The sequence below is a fragment of the Thamnophis sirtalis genome, unplaced genomic scaffold, assembly GCF_051295495.1.
Source record: "Thamnophis sirtalis isolate CommonGarterSnake01/CBP01778 unplaced genomic scaffold, rThaSir2_p1.2 scaffold_2, whole genome shotgun sequence".
Lineage (NCBI taxonomy): Eukaryota > Metazoa > Chordata > Lepidosauria > Squamata > Natricidae > Thamnophis > Thamnophis sirtalis.
Window position 1 is genome coordinate 58,355,050 of NW_028261382.1, and position 16,805 is coordinate 58,371,854.

The 16,805-nt window shown below is 40.9% G+C and overlaps 1 long non-coding RNA gene and 1 pseudogene across 1 annotated transcript; both read left to right on the forward strand.

Moving 5' to 3' along the window:
* Positions 1–6,783: 6,783 nt before the first annotated feature.
* Positions 6,784–7,633, forward strand: LOC148048855 (uncharacterized). Its single transcript, XR_015695358.1, has 2 exons — positions 6,784–6,937; positions 7,355–7,633. It is a non-coding gene; the product is annotated as an uncharacterized LOC148048855 (long non-coding RNA).
* A 7,455-nt stretch (positions 7,634–15,088) lies between these two features.
* LOC148048856 (immunoglobulin lambda variable 4-69 pseudogene) lies at positions 15,089–16,240 on the forward strand (annotated as a pseudogene).
* The last annotated feature ends 565 nt before the right edge of the window (positions 16,241–16,805 follow it).

Sequence of the window (16,805 nt, forward strand, 5' to 3'; positions counted from 1 at the left end):
CTATCTTAAAGGGGCCTTGCTGTTTATCAAGCATCATTTTTAGTGTTAAATTTGCTCTTTCTACAATTCCTTGTCCTTGGGAATTGTATGGGATGCCAAATTTATGGACAATTTTCCATTGATCACAAAAGGTAGCGAATGCAGCGCTACTGTATGCGGGTCCATTATCTGTTTTAATCTCCAGGGGGCTTCCTAAGACTGAAAAAGAGCGCATACAATGGTTGATCACTTGTTTGGTTGTTTCCCCCCGCTGTGGGCTTGCAAAAATAAAACCTGAAAAGGTATCCACTGTGACATGAATATATTTCCAGGGTGCGAAAGAATGGTATTGCGTAACGTCCATTTGCCATATCTCACATCGTTTAATTCCTCGGGGGTTAACTCCCATAGGAATTGCGTTACCTTGCCTGCTACAGGTTGAGCATTGCTGGATAATCGCTACAGCCTCAGTTTTTGAAATTCCAAACATCTTCACTAAGGCTTTTGCATTTTGATGAAAATACTCATGGCTTTCCCATGGAGTTGCAAATCCAACAAAACTTTCCCTAGCGGCTTTGTCTGCATAATCATTTCCCTCTGTTAGCATTCCAGGAAGTGACTGGTGACTCCTAATATGAGCCACAAAATATTGAAATTTTCTATCCACAATTAATTGCTATAACTGTAAAAACATATCTAACAATTGCTTATCTAGGGCTGGTGAAAGATAGGCATCAAACAAGTTATTAATCACTTGGTAAACATACAATGAATCCACAATTAAATTAAATGTTTGGTCTTTTAATTTCTCAAATGCTAATATGGAGGCAGCCAACTCAGAACGCTGTGCTGAACTCTGAGGGTGCGTGTGGTAAGTTATCCATTGTCCTGAGATTTGATACACACATGCACCCCTGTTCTTAGTTCCGTCAGCAAAAACTGTAACTGCATTTTTAATTGGCAGTTTACTTTGTAAGGAAGTCAATTGTAAATGTTGTAGATTCAGTAACAAAAACCTATAATCTGTGGGATAGTGGTATTTAATTGTCCCTAAATAGTCACTTAAGGCCAATTGAAGTGCATCTGATACCTTACTGTTGGCTCACTATAATTTAATACAGGAATTGTAAATGCAAATAATACTCTGTCCTTTTTATGTAAGGGTATTGAGAAGAAGGCATCTTTTAAATCAATGACTGTTAAAGCATAATTTTGAGGAATGATATTAGGATTTGGTAAACCGCATTGCAGGGGCCCCATGGGACAAATCACTTCATTTATCTTTCTTAAATCTTGAAGCATTCTCCACTTCCCTGATTTTTTCTTAATTAAAAATACAGGAGTATTATAAGGGCTATTTGACAATTCTATTTTTTTCTCTAATAACAACTGTTGCACAATTTCTTTTAAGGCTTCTAATTTAACAATAGGGAGGGGCCACTGTTCAATCCAAATCGGGTCATTGTTTTTTAATGTTAGTTTCATTAAGGGGTCCATTTCATTTATTCTTAATACAAAACATTCATTACCATCAGTTCAAAGAGCTATATGTAAGCCAATGAGCTCTATTTTCTCACTGTCTCTCTCCCTCTAGGTCTGAAAGCAGTTACACACACACGCTTCTCTCTCCCCCCCTCTCCTGTTTCCTTCCAAGGAAAGGCTCAGGGGGAAAGGAAGGGGGGGAATGGCTGGGTGCTAACCTTTCACAATCTCTCCTTTGTTCTCACTCTGCCTTCTCTTAACAAGCTTGGAAACACACATACCATTAAACAACTTTGCAACTTACTGTTTTTTTATATGAAAGAAATCAAAGTACGTGCATACCAACTTTTACCATTTAACATACTAACACTGCAATCAAACTGCTTGTGCAAATTAACTTCACATGCAAAATCCTTTGTCATGCATTCTTCAAACAGCGAGGAATTTCAGAGAGCAGTTTAAATCCTAACTACTCTTCTCACCCTCACGGCTTCAAGCCAAAGCCCATTTACAAACTTCAAACATCAATTTAATTCAATTCTCCTCTTTCTCTTTACCTCTATTCACTTTCTCTTTTCTCTCTACCTCTCTCTCACTCTTTTTTCACTCTTTCTTTACCTTATTTCTTATTCCAAAGTTAAGGTTGCCCCAAACTGAGACAACAAATCTCTCCCCCACAAATTAACATGCAATTTTAAAATAACCGGTCGGATACGTGCCTTAATCACAGAACCTGGGATGTTCCGTTTCTACCTTGATCTCCCAGCAGCGCTGGCATATTTTTAAAGGTCAAGATTTATAGAGACAATGTATAGAGATGTTTGTCCACATTGTTTGCATTAGCCAGGGTTATGTCCAAACTCTTAGCTCTCCCAGCTGAACGCTGGCATAGTTTTAAAGAGCAAGATATATAGAAATTTTATTAACACATCATTTGCATCTGAGTGGGGCTTGAGCTCTACTTTTCTTTTAAAAGACAACTATTACAGCTGCAACAATTTTCATCTGATGGTGGCCAGAAAGTCAGCAGATTTGTTACAAAATTGAACACTTTAAAATCCCTGTCTTTTGGATTGAAGACATCTTATCTACAATTACCTTGAGGGTGCACAAAAACTTAGGCACACATTCATGCATGCACAAAAACATTTTTTTTTTTCATTCCAATTCAGATCTGACACAGGCTTTTGTAATTAGAGCTGCAAAGAGTGCAGGTTTCTGAGAAATGAAACATCTGTGAAAAAGTTTCAGGTGCTCAGGCAGAAAAGTGTGCTTAAAGCAACAAAAGAAAAATTAGATGAGTAAGTAAGAAAGGGAGTAACAAGAACTCCTTGAGACAAGAAACGAAATAGAGGTAGCCGGAATCACCGGAAGAAATAGGAAGAGCCAGGCAGATTCACTTGCCAAGAGATTGAAATAAGAAGGAAAATAAGAAGCAGCCTTTTGTGTGGGGCTAGCCGAATGCCCCAAAATTAATCTCCCGAAGTGTAATGTTGAGGAACTTCAAAGGCTAAAGATAACAAAGGCATGCATACAAGGGAAAAGAAAGCCTTGGATTCAGAGTGAGAGTGTGAATTTAGCAAAGAGGTTTTTGAATATAGCAGGGGGGTGTCTGTTCCCCCCATCACGGCTTGTTCATGAGTTTTGAAACATTCCGTGATGATCTGCCAAGTGGAAAGTATTTTTGCTGCTGAGTACCATTCATTTGGCAATAAAACATAATTTTCAGACAAACTCTGCAATAAACCTTGCACATATGGAGACAAATCTTTTAAAACACTAGATGGCAAGGGAGTGAACACAGGATTTTGTCCTGTAAAATCAACAGGAAAAGCAGCCATCAATTTCAGGTCCTCCAGTTTCACGTCCTCCCCACTTCTCTTTTTTTGCATTCCTGCAGTGAGGGGACCGAGTGAGTACTCAGTACTTTTTAAAACTGGATAAATATTAGATTTTTCTGCCTGAGGAACTTGTTGTTTGATCTCTTTTTCCTTAATTTCCTCTGCAATTTCTGTTGTTACTTTTTCATATTTAGGAGGGATATCAGATTTTTCTGGGGTGTTAGATTTTTCTTCTTGAGGAGTTTGCTTTAAAATCTCCTCTTTGCTTTCCCTTTTCTCTCCCCCTATAGCCTTTGTTGTTATTTCCTCATACTTGGGAGGGGCAGTGGGGTTTAAAGATGCTAATTCATCTGCCTGCTTTTTGGAAAGCGTGAATGTGTCTCCGTTATCCTTTAATATAATTTTGTGAGCTCCAACTATTTGTCTAATTTCCTTAAGGTGAGCGATCTGCTCTTTAGACAAATGTCCAATTTCCTTAAGGCGAACCACCTGTTCTTTAGATAAATCTGTCCCCATACTTACGGATTGGCCTGGGTAAGAGATGGGGGTGTTGGGCACGCGATGAGTCCGTTCGACCTGTCCGGGCCTCCCTGCGTCGCACCTCGACTGACTCCTGGCGTTGTAAAATGGATCACGTCGGAGGTCACCACTTGTGAGAGTGAGCTTGCATTGGGAATACAAGCATTCTCACAATCCGATGGACCACTTCACGAATTTCTAATTCCTAGGCTGCTTTGGCAATGACACACACACACACTGCAGACTGGGTGAAAATGGTGGTTTCTGGCTAAACCAGAACACTTTTTATTAGGAAAGTTCAAAGAAAGCTAGTCAGCAGTTTAATACAAAGGATCTCACAGTATGTTACAAATCACTTCTTGATTACACATTCTGGCAGAAAGGCAGGGAGGAGGGACAAAAGGTACTCTTTGATAAGGGGGGTAGGAAGTATGGAATTGTATACAGAGAGCTACATTAGGCATATGGGAATGACTGATTTGTTACACGAGGCGGCAAGAGGATGCAAGGCTAATTCTGTGTGTTTATATCTCAGATAATAGAGGCCTCTCATCTCTGTGTGTATCTGTGTATTGCTATTCACATAGACACTCGAAATGAATTCGGCTTCCTTATCTAAAGCTTTCCCAGGACTGTTCTTTCCATATGGCTCTTGGCAAATGTTCACTGGGATCTTTTGATCCAGATAGATATTGATCCAGATATTCTATCCTATCCTATTGATCCCAGCTAATTTCACCCAGCCAATTATGGGGTAATTTCCCACAAAACTCCCCAAATTTGGAATCGTCAAAAACTTCTTTATAGTGGCTGATGGGAAAAAAGAGCAAAGGCTGTTTGTATGTCCCAAATGTTTAAGTTTCTGTGTTTGAATAAAGCTGTTTTTTATGTGCATACTGTCAGCGTTCCAAATACCATGTAGAATTAAATCAGAGTCGAAGGCAAAACTATGCTTAAAGTTCCAATTTAATAAAGCAGGCATGTTGGCGCATAGCTGTGGGGATCCCAACTCTGGAAGTTACATCAGAATCCCACCCAGTTAAAAGTTCATGATCTTGTCCCCACATCCACTGTCCCTCACATGGTCCAATCTCCTTCTTCCACGCTGGCGTCCATGCCCAGCTTCTTCCGGTCAGGTGTGAAAGTGTGGAGACAAAGGATGACCTTGGCTTCTAGCAAAGAATGAAAAACAATACATTCCAAAATCCTACTACTTCTAATCCCCCCTCCCATTGACTATACTTAAAGAAACAGCATAATGAAATAAGAGAAAGTGTGGCAGGCCAAAATTCTAAAAAGAATATAAATGCAGGCCTGACACATACCTTGAGAAGGTGTCATTTCTGAAATCCAAGGACTGGGGTGGAATGGTTGACTTTAACATGGCCTTAAGGAATACTTTGTGTTTGTGAATAAATCAAAAGGTCAACATAAGTCTACAAGGGGAAGGTAGAGTGGGTAGCAAATGAGCAAGGACAAAGTATGATATAGCTAGTGGTGTGGGAGAGGTCCAGGCTGAGCCCAAGGGAGGGGTCAAGCACATCATCAGGTGTCCCTTCATGCCCACCAGAGATTTAAATCCAGCTCACCATGAATTCCTTATCTGCCATCAAATTACTTTGACTGTTAGTAGTTCAGATTCTTATAGAGAGCTCAAACTTGGAATCAATCTTTATACCCATTTGAACTGCCTGGATCTCCTGATTTCTCTGGCGCTGGACAGGTGCCCCTTGGTAGTGACCCAAGAATTGCCCTGGAGAACACACAACTTGGGATGGACCATGAGAATCATCCGCTTGTGTTTGGCCCGCAATCTCCAAAGAGGTACTAAGTGCTGCAAACCAAGAATGAAGACCATAAAATGGTGCTACCTTCACCTCCAAGACCTTCTCCAGATCTTCACTATTCACTATGGAATGATGTCTCCTTCTTCCAAAAAAGATTGCATTTGTTTGCAGAACTTGCAAAAAAAGAAAGAAACCCTACTGATAGATTTTCCTTCCCATCATGACCACATCTGGCAAGTTATTTCCAGGTTGAATCTCTCCTTGATCAGTTTTCCATCCATTATTCCTTGTTTGGCCTTCAGGTGCTTTGGAAAATAGCTTGACCCTCTTCCACTCTGTGGCAGCCCCTCAAATATTCGAACACTGGTGTCATGGCCAGACAAGGAATAATGGATGGAAACTGACCAAGGAGGGATTCAACCTGGAAATAAGGAGAAATTTTCTGACAGTGAGAACAAACAACCAATGGAACAGAAGTTGCCTTTGGACGTTGTGGGAGTTTCATCACTTGAGACTTTCAAGAAGACTGTCATTTGTCAGAAATGGTGTAGGGTCTCCTGTTTGGGCAGGGGGTTGGACTAGATTACCTACAAGCTCCCTTCCAACTCGGTTATTCTATATTCTGTATTTCCCCTGGTTCTTCTCTAATGTCTATTATGAAATAAAGAAGCATTCCAGAAGCAAAGCATGTAGTCCTTCCCCAAATGGGCCTTTCTTAAACATACAAATCAAATGTCAAGAATTTGGAGAATGCTATCAGACAATATTATGTTCTTATATGGTGCATATTTACCTTCACTTCAGCAATGTAATTATGAACTGTTAAATCTTTCCCCTATGTTCTCCTTTTGGATATATTTGACGTTGGATGTTTCCTATCAAATAACTTTTCTATTTAAAAAAGCAAGTCACGCCTGATAGTTAAAACACTCACACATGCGAATATTTTTTTTGAATGCTTATGTCCTCATGTTAGGAAACACGATTGAAGATGTAGCTCTACTGAGTGGATCTTTCTGATTTGGGCACCCCTGGTTCTGTTTTCTGCCAATGGACCAGGCTTTTGCCTCATAATAGTTGCATGAATTTTACTTATGCAAATTCCTCCTCTGGTCGTTTGCTTCTGTTTGGAAGGTGTCACGCATGGCTAACCAACTCTGCAAAAAGCCCAAACATTTGCATGGATGTCATTGATGCCTTCTGAGAAGATTTAAAGAGAGCAGGTGGAGAAAGATCCCACCGTCATTTCCTTCTCATCTGTCCGAATCTGCGGCTGTAGATAACCTACCATGATCTGGTCAATATTTCTCTTTGCCTTTCTAAATTCAGGTAAGGAAGCAGGGGCATTGAGCATCGGTGCAGCTGTAGTATTTTGCATCACAGAAAATCTCATCATCGTGATCTTATTTTTCTCCTCCATGAAAGCAAAGAGCTAGAAAACACTTCAAAATGTGCTATATTTTCAGTGAGAATATTTTTTTAGCTCAGGGGTTGAATTTGAGGGATGCCTCGGTGCTCTGACCTTGGTTGTTTTCTTGACAATGTTTCATTATCCTAACTAGGTGACGTCATCAGTGGTGAGAAAACCCCACTCCCCACTAGCACTGATGATGTTACCTAGTAGGGGTAATGAAAAGTCTTCAAGAAAACCACTAGAGCATCAAGAATGCTTCATATTATACTTTGCTGGCATTCTGAAAAGTCTAGAAAACGAGTTAAATAGTCCATTGCTTTCTCTTCTCCAAGGGGTCAATTCACAGTCACCATGGACCCAGCCAGCCTCCATGTCCGTCTCTCTGGGAGAAACGGTGAAATTATCCTGCACCGTTAGTGGAAGTTTGTATACTATTTCCTGGCACCAACAGAAGTCTGGGCAGGCTCCTCGGTATGTGCACTATTCGGGTGGCAGCAGGGGTGACGGGATCCCGGATCGGTTCACGGCTTCTGTCTCGGGATCCGTTGGGTATTTAACCATCACTGGAATCCAGGCTGAAGACGAGGCTGATTATTACTGTTTGATGTGGCGTAGCACTGCCAGCTCGTTGCACAGTGGTACAATCTGATGAGGAACTGAGACAAAAACCATCTCTCGTCCTCCACAGCAGCCGAGTGGAAGTCCTTAGAAAGCGTAATTCAATGCACAAGTGAGACTTGTTATATTAAAGACACAAATCAACCGCTCTCACAGCCATAACCTGTTTTTGGGAATACACAGAGACCCAGTGAGTTGGATGTAGCAGCAAAAGTTTCCTGGTTACAATAAACATTTGCTCTTTCTCTCCTTTTTTCAAGAGGCAAATGGATTTTATTTGTTTTCTTCCCCCCTCCTTGAAGACGTTTCACTTCTCATCCAAGAAGCTTTTTGAGTTCTGACTGAACGGTGGAGAATGGAAGGATGTATATTCCTTGCAGTTATCTGGTCATTAGTGGAGAGGCTCACAGAGAGAGCGCTAAGGACCAAGATGACTGCAAGGAATATACATCCTTCTCTTCTCCACCATTCACTCTGAACTGAATGGGCAATTTAAATGGAAACTTGATTTAGGCGATGGAGACCAAGGGTTTCTTAGCTTTCTTCACAGATCCTGGATGGTTTGGGGTCAGCCTCTACATGAAGCATGAGACCCTGGTGCAGAGGTGGATTCCTACCAGTTCGCACCTATTCGGTAGAACCGGTTCGTCAAACCTACCGAACCGGTTAGAAGAGGTTCCACCAGTGGACCCGGAAAGCAGGCCACACCTACAGAAGAGGTTCCAAAATTTTTTGAAACCCACCACTGGTGGGTGTGTAATGTCCCGCAGTTATCTACGCATTAATAATGATCTAGTAATATTTCCTTATACATTTTAGGGACCTTTCCTTACATAATTGGTGTTTTCTTTCATACTTTTGGATTTCTAATTTCTGTTTCCGTTAGTTGGCAATTGCTAAAACCAATCCAACATGAAAAAGTATTCAAAGCCTTCTTGATTTTAATTGTCAATTTATTTATTCCTGCACATTGTAATATTTATTCATTTACATATCTCTGTTTTTCCACTGTTGTGCAAAGACAATTCCAGCAGCTGCTTACATGTGAAAAATTAAATATATATTATACTCCCACTCAAGTCCAAATCCAGTGTCCCAATTTTAGTAAAATTTATTTATTTGCAAGTTAGTTCCTCTTAGGAGTCTTCAAATGTAAAAGAAAGAAAAAACGAAGGAAAGCTAAACAAGACTTTAAAATTTGGATAATTGAAAAATATATAATTGTGGGACTATAAGGCTTCATAAGTATTACGAAGTTAAGATTATAAATTGTGATGCTTTGGAGGCTTAATTATGGGACTGATGAAATTTTATTAAGCAGGAGTTTTTAAACACTGAGATATCGGAACTATAGAAATACATTTTTTTATAATTCTGAACATCCCAGTTATATCATCCCAAATTCTCTAAGTGGAAAGACAGATTCACACTCACCCAAATCTCTAGAAAGTTGCTACCAGTCCTAGTTGACTCTATGCAACTAGAGGGAGCAGTAGGGTAAGAAGAGAGTAAGAAAGGACAGAACATTTCCTTCTATTGCTGTTGCTTTTCTCTCTAACCAAAGCCATGGAAATTCCGCCCATCCTTCAGTATTAACTTCATGCAAATCTTCCTTTGTCCCCCCGTGATTTGCAAAGAATCTTCAAACAGACTTTCAACAGACCAGAGGTATTTCAGGAGAAGAGTCCTCCACTCCTCTGATGAAATAAGTAAAAACGAAATAAATAAAAATGAAATAAATAAATAGTTGAGGCGTTCACCAGGAGTCAAGGTTGACTTGAAGAAGCTCCTATATATAGAGCCAAAATTGCTACTACCACAACTATGCATGCTTGGTCTTTGTTTTGCAGTGATGTCCCCTATCCCCCTGAGACCTCGTGGGCACAGAATAGATTTGCATAAAGGTGCTATTTTGTAACTCTGGGTTTAATTTAAGAAAGGAGAACTTTCACACTGGTGTCTTTTTTCAAAAAAAAAGCTGCCTTCCTTGTTGAGAAAGGATCATGGAACAGATGTTGCTTTCCCTTCTATTTCTCAATTCCTTGACAGGTAAGACCTATTGGGGGGGGAATCATCTGTAGTATATTTATTTGTTTCATTTTAGTTAGTTTGTCAAACATGTATGAGATAACAGGCATAAGTATAAACATGGACATGAACACAGGAAATGGGCACGAATAAATGGGGACAGTAGGACAGAGATGGAAGGCACGCTGGTGCGCTTATGCACGCCGCCTTTACTGACCTCTTAGGAATGGGGTGAGGTCCACGGTAGATAGTTTAAGCTTAAAGTTTTGGGGGTTTGAGGATGCAACAACAGAGTCGAGTAGAGCATTCCAGGCGTTGACCCCTCTGTTGCTGAAGTCGTATTTTCTACACTCGAATTTGGAGCAGCTTACCTTGAGTTTCTATCTATTGTTTGCATGTATTATTATGGTTGAAGTTGAAGTATTCATTGACAGATAGGATGTTGTAGTAGTCAATTCTGTCTACTATGCTTAGGTCAGACTGTAGGTGGTGTAGTTCTAGGTTGTCCAAGCCCAAAATTTTGAGGCTGGTGGCAATAGGGATTCTACTGCGAGCAGAAGAGTGGAGTAATCTTCTCATGAAGTATTTCTAGACTCCTTCAATTGTATTAATGTCCGTTATACAATGTGGATTCCAGGCAGGTGAGCTGTATTTGAGAATTGGTCTGGCAAAGGTTTTGTATCCCCTAGTTTGGAATGTAACACTAGATTGTGGAGTCCTCTGTAATCTCTGAACTTGGTTATTCACTTGCAGGCATTTCATTACCCAACTAGGTAATGTCTTCAGTGCTAGTAAGTGTGGAGTTTGCTCCCTGTTTATATTCAGTACTTGCCATTGTTGGAGAAAGTGTGGTTTTCTCTTCAGTAGGTCCTTGATTAGAGGGTTGTGGATCCTATTCAGGAATCAGGGTTGGGTTTTGTGGTTGTTTCTCAAAGGAGCCACAGAGAAGAGGGGGTCAAGCTATTCTCCACAGCGCCAGAGGGCAGGAAAAGAAACAATGGTTGGAAACTAATCAAGAAGAGAAGCAACCTGGAATTAAGGAGAAACTTCCCAACAGAGAAGACAATTAACCAGTGGAACAGAAGTTGCCTTCAGAAATCGTGGGTGCTCCATTACTGGAGGTTTTTAAGAAGAGACTAGACAGTCACTTAACTGAAATGCTGAATGCCGTATTCCAAGTGTGGCCTTACCAAGGCATTATAAAGTGTTAATACCACTTTATAAGGCCTTGGTAAGGCCACCCATGGAATATGGCATTCAGTTTTGGTCGCCACGATGTAGAAAAGATATGGAGACTCTAACAAGAGTGCAGAGAAGAGCAACAAAGATGATGAGGGGACTGTAGGCTAAAACATGAAGAACTGTTGTAGGAACTGGGTATGTCTAGTTTAATGAAAAGAAGGACTAGGGGAGACATGATAGCAGTCTTCCGATATCTCAGGGGTTGCCACAAAGAAGAGGGAGTCAAGCTATTCTCCAAAGAACCTGAGGGTACAAGAACAAGAAGCAATGGGTGGAAACTAATCAAGGAGAGAAGCAACTCAGAACTGAGAAGAAATTTCCTGACAGTGAGAACAATTAATCAGTGGAACAACTTGCCTCCAGAAGTTGTGAATGCCCCAACATTGGAAGTCTTTAAGAAGATGTTGGATAGCCATTTGTCTGAAACAGTATAAGAGTTCCTGCCTAGGCAGGGGGTTGGACTAGAAGACCTCCAAGGTCCCTTCCCACTCTGCTATTGTATTGTATTGTAAATGGTATAGGTTCTCCTGCTTGAGCAGGGGGTTGGACTAGAAGACCTCCAAGGTCCCTTCCAGCTCTATTCTGTTCAGATGTCACATTGTGAGCTGTCAAACTATCTGTTTGCTTGCTTGTCATTAACCTGCCACTTAACATTTGTATCTCCCAGGTGTTGTTTCCCAGGTGGGATTGATTCAACCGGCTTCCCAATCTGCAGCTCTTGGGAACACCATAACCCTCGCCTGCTACCTGATGATTGGTTACGAAGACTATGCGGTCTCGTGGTACCAACAGAGAGCAGGGCAGGCACCACGACTCGTGCTGACTCCCAGTTACTCCAGAGGTCATGGGATCCCCAATCGTTTCTCTGGTTTCAAATCAGACAACGCATATTATTTAAACATCACCGACATCCAGCCGGAAGACGCAGCTACGTATTATTGTGGAGGAAGCCATGGTTTTGCATAAGAGCCAACGATGCAGTCAACCGAGGATGCGAAGTTGAAGCTGTTCTCAACTGTAAGAGGAAAAGAGATGTTTACAAAACATAAGATGTTCTTAACTCTCCGTTAAGAACGGGTGACTTTGGAACTTTGGGGATGAAGGTACATTTTCTAAAATGCCAAGCATCCAATTCTATGCTTATTTACTTGGAAGTAAAGTCCTTTGACCAGAGATAGATGGTAGTTCAAACAAACGTGGAATTGCATGGTCAAAATTCCACTGAGAAGATCTTTTTGAAGCCTTCAAGACTATCTGTACTTGAGATCATGATAAAACCCAACAATTTACATCGGTTTTGTGGCCTATGGTTAGCTTTGGAATTTAATTGACTTCAAACTCAGAGGTGATCGTTCACATTTGTCATCTGAGTAGGGTCCCAAAGGTGCTTTTTCAGGAGGCAAGTAGACTTCCTTGTTTTTTCTTAGAAGACGTGTTGCTTCTCATCCAAAAAGCTTCTTTTGCTCTGACTGGATGGTGGGGAATGGAGCTGAAGAAGCTTCTGGGATGAGAAGCGAAATGTCTTCAAAGAAAAAACAGAAAGTCCAGGTGCCTCCTGAAAAAACACCTTTGGGACAACCATGACTTGGATGACTGAGGATCTCCATAGACACCTGAGAAGGTGTGATTCAGGTATGATTCAGAGTAAAAGTGCCAAGACTGACTGAACGTCACTGAATGAGTTATTGAAAACATTGCAAAATAAGAATTCCTCTTTTAAAAAATAAAATATTGCCAATATTGCGCTAACATTTTGTGATCGTTTGATCTTTAGACACAAGAGGGAGTTCTTGGTTCATTTTGCTCCACTTGGCAAAATGCCATAGCTTAGCTTCTCTACATGCTCTCGTCCACAGAACTAATTTTTTTAAAAAAGTTCTCCAATCTATTATGTCCTTGGTTTGCATATGACTCATATATGGGAAAACCCTCTCCATACACAATGCTTTGCTTTATCATCTGTGTTGGATGTTTAAAGAATAAACTAAGTTTGTAAACCAAAATGGCCCACGGGGCTCCCTCTCCTAAATTGTGTTAGCCCAGTTGTGGTTTCTCCATCTAATTCTCTAAGTTCAGATGGCCCACTGATCTGGAAATTGAACGCCCAAGTTGCTAGGATGAATTGCGGTTGGCTTGTTTTGAGGTTCACAAAACAATAATGGCCACTCATAATGTAGGTGTGTTCGTGTGCAACTGTAATGTCAGGGCTGCAGCTATCTTTTCTTTTGGATCTTTGGCCTGCTACACTTTCTATTATTCTACTATGCATTTTCTATGGTGGGAAAATGGGAGGAGGGGATTGTACGGAGTGATATGCGATGTAGCCATAACAACATACTTTCTAGAAAGCCAAGGTCATCCTTTGTCTCTGCACCTCTGCACCTGACCGGAACTGGATGGGTGAAACTGCCAGCATGGCAGTGGGAGATTGGACCATGTGATGGGTTGGTGGGTGTGGGGCAAGTTCGTGAACTTTCAATGAGGTGGGGAAAACTGGATTCGGAGATGTGCCAACATGGCTCTTTTAATAAATTGGAACTTTGAGCAATACTTTGCCTTGGACTCTGATTTAATTTTGGATGCTATTTGGAACCCTGACATGTAATCTGAACGGCTGTGAATCAAGTAATGTCAGATGATCTGGGAAGCTTCAAATGGTTATGTGGGGATGTTTGCTTTTCTCAATAGCTGGCAAACCACGTTGAGAAATGCAGCTGTCAGCACAATGATCCTTCCTTAATAAGTATGAAGCCTGAGGAATACAACTCTGCACAATGATCATTAACCTGATCCTTCCTTAATAAATGTGGGACATAAGATCTGGCACGTAGGCACATTCCAGCAACAACAAACCATAAGTTGTCCATTAACCTTCTCAACCATAGTTTGGACTCTGTCTAGCTAATCCAATCAGTACAAAGTGTACCTTGATCAATGAATGAGTTTCTGCCATGTAAACTGTTTTATGACAATAAAAAGGGAGCTCTCACAGCTGTTTGGGAGTGCCTTCCCATCAAGCTTCTTCCTGCCTGTGAGTCATTTCTTCATCACAACAACATAGTTAACCATCAAAATCAAAAAGTCAGACAGAAGCTGTCAATTCACACAGCCCTAGTGATTGCACATTCAATGTTCACGTAGTGGAGGAAACTAATGAAGAAGTTAAATACTCCCTCAGTATGAGTGAACTCCAAAAGAACAAGCGAAGTCAGCAGATGAAGATGAAAATAACGTGGTCCATGAAGAGTTGCTGAAGAAAGAGGTTCTCTTGGAGAACTCATTTCTGAAAAAAAAATCCAGAATGCTTATACCTCCATCTATACATAACAACTTTCAAATCTTCAGTTTGAGAAAAGCTTCTCTTCCACTTAAGGTTATCTTGGAACTCACTTGGAAAAAGAAAGCTAATAGAAGTCCGGCTCCTTGATAAATCTTCTGGAGCATGAAGGGAACATAGAACATAGAACAATAGTTGGAAGGGAGCTAGGAGGTCTTTTAGTCCAACTCCTTGTTTGAGCAGAAGGCCCCTATACCATTTCAGATAAAAGACTATCTAGTCTCTTCGTAAAACCTCCAGTGATGGAGCATCTGCAACTTCTGAAGGCAAGTTATTCCACTGGTTGATGGTTCTTGCTGCTAGGAAATGTCTCCTTAGTTCTAGGTTGCTTCTCCCCTTGGTTAGCTTCCATCCATCCCTTCTAGTCTTGCTTTCTGGTGCTTTGGAAAATAGTTTGATCCCCCCATCTTCATAGGAGCCCCTCAAATATTGGAAGACTGCTACCATGCCTCCTCTAGTCCTTCTTTTCACTAGACCAGACATACCCAATTCCTGCAACCGTTCTTCATCTGTTTTAGCCTCCGGTCCCCTAATCATTCTTGTTGCTCCTTTCTGCCCTCTTTCCAGAGTCTCAACATCTTTTTTTTTAATAATATGATGACCAAAACTGGATGCAATATTCCCAGTGTGGTCTTACTAAGGCTTCATAAAGCAGTACTAGCACTTCACCTGCTCTTGATTCTATCCCTCTATTAATGCAGTCTAGGACGCTAAGCCTGTATTTTAAGGGGAAGGTCTAAAGCCAAAGAGTAGCCAGATTATTTGCATAAACCACTTAAAAGAGGTGATGCTCCTAACCCATGCTCAGACATCCAATGAATCTTGATTCTCCTCGTCCAACATGTTTTGGAGTGTCCTTCTCCTCCTCTATTGCTGCTCAGGTAAGGGGCAAAGTTTATAGTCTACAATCTAAATTAGAGATGTTAGGAATGTTCTTTCTCTTCTGTTTAAATTGACCATCGCTACTCCACTTGGGTTAGCGATCTGAATCCTTTCCTCTCTGTCTTAATTTTTATTTTTTTATTTTATTTTAAAAGTTTTTTTATTTTCCCATTAACAAAACATACAATCACATGTATACTATTATATAGCCAACATCATATTGTATTATTAAATGTTTACATCAATTCATCTTACCATCAACTCCCAAAAGCAATTATTGGTTCTTCTGCTCTCCATACACCATATTTGTACCATCCATCACTTTCTTCTCCCTCTCTCCTCTCCCTCCCTACCTCCTTTCTTCCCTCTCTTCTCTACTTCTCCTTCCTCTCTCCTTCTCTTCTCTCCCCTTTCCACTTTTCCTTTTGCTCTCCCCCACCTTCTCTCCTTACCCTCTCTTCTTCCCTTACCTTCTCTCTTTCCACTCCTTCTTTCTCTCCTCCTCTTCCCCCCTCTGCCCTCTCTCCTATCCCTCTCTTTTTCCCTTACCTCTCTCCTCTATTTCACACTCTTCATCTCATTTACTTGGTGTATTTCAGCTTCTGAGTGAGCTTCATTTTGTGTTGATGGTATTTATAATTCCTTTTCAATATACATATTTAATTTTGACATACATCTTCCTCCTTTAAAAAAAAAAGAGAACAAAAAAGTATACATATACAGGCATTGTACTCTTTTGTCTTCCTTTTTAGATGTCCTCAGCCAGGGTCTCTTAACTCAGCCCCTGAAACTGTCTGTACCTCTTGGAGGTGAGGCCCGATTTCTTTGCACCCTCAGCAGCGGCTTGGAGAGCCAAACCGTGGGCTGGTATCAAGATAAGATGGGCCAAGGCATTCGGTTCCTATATTTTGGGGATAACAAACGAGGCGAAGGGATCTCAGATCGATTTTCGGGCTCCAGAACTGGCAACAAGGGTTATTTGACCATCGCTCAGGTCCAGGCAGAAGATGAGGCTACCTATTACTGTAGCGTGTACCATGGTGCAGGGAGTAGTTTTCAAAAACCACAGCAGTACAGACGCAAGGGGAAAGGGAACAAAAACATCTGCTGAAGAGCAAAAGAAATTAAAAACCTCTGCTCTCACGCATCCCAGCCTTGTCAGTGTGTCAAGTGTTCCACAGTGACACATTGTCAAAAAGAAATGAGGCAGAGAATCCCCCCCACACCCAAAATGAGGTTTAGGGACTTCCTTTAAGAAGAGAAGAGAGAACTATTCAGTAGAATAGCTTCCATCTGCCCATTGTTTTGTTCCAAAGAACACACAACAGGTATGGTGTTGTATAATCCTTAATTGCTCCGCAGACTCTGTAACTGACCCACACCGTGTGTTGTGAAGACCCTAACTCAGTCAACACGTGGGGCAGGAGAAAGTTGTTTCCACCACTAAGCAGACCAGGCTTTGTTCAAAACTCTATTCTAAAGTGAAGCTATTACAATTCTGAGGCAAGAAAGTTTTGATATTTCAGGTTTAAAAGTTGAGTAGAGTAGAGTAGAAAATAGAGTAGAGTAGAATAGAATAGAAAATAGAATTTGGTAGAATTTGATAGAATGGGATGGAATGGGATGGGATGGAATGGAATAGAATAGAACAGAAGATGAATAGGATAGGATAGAAT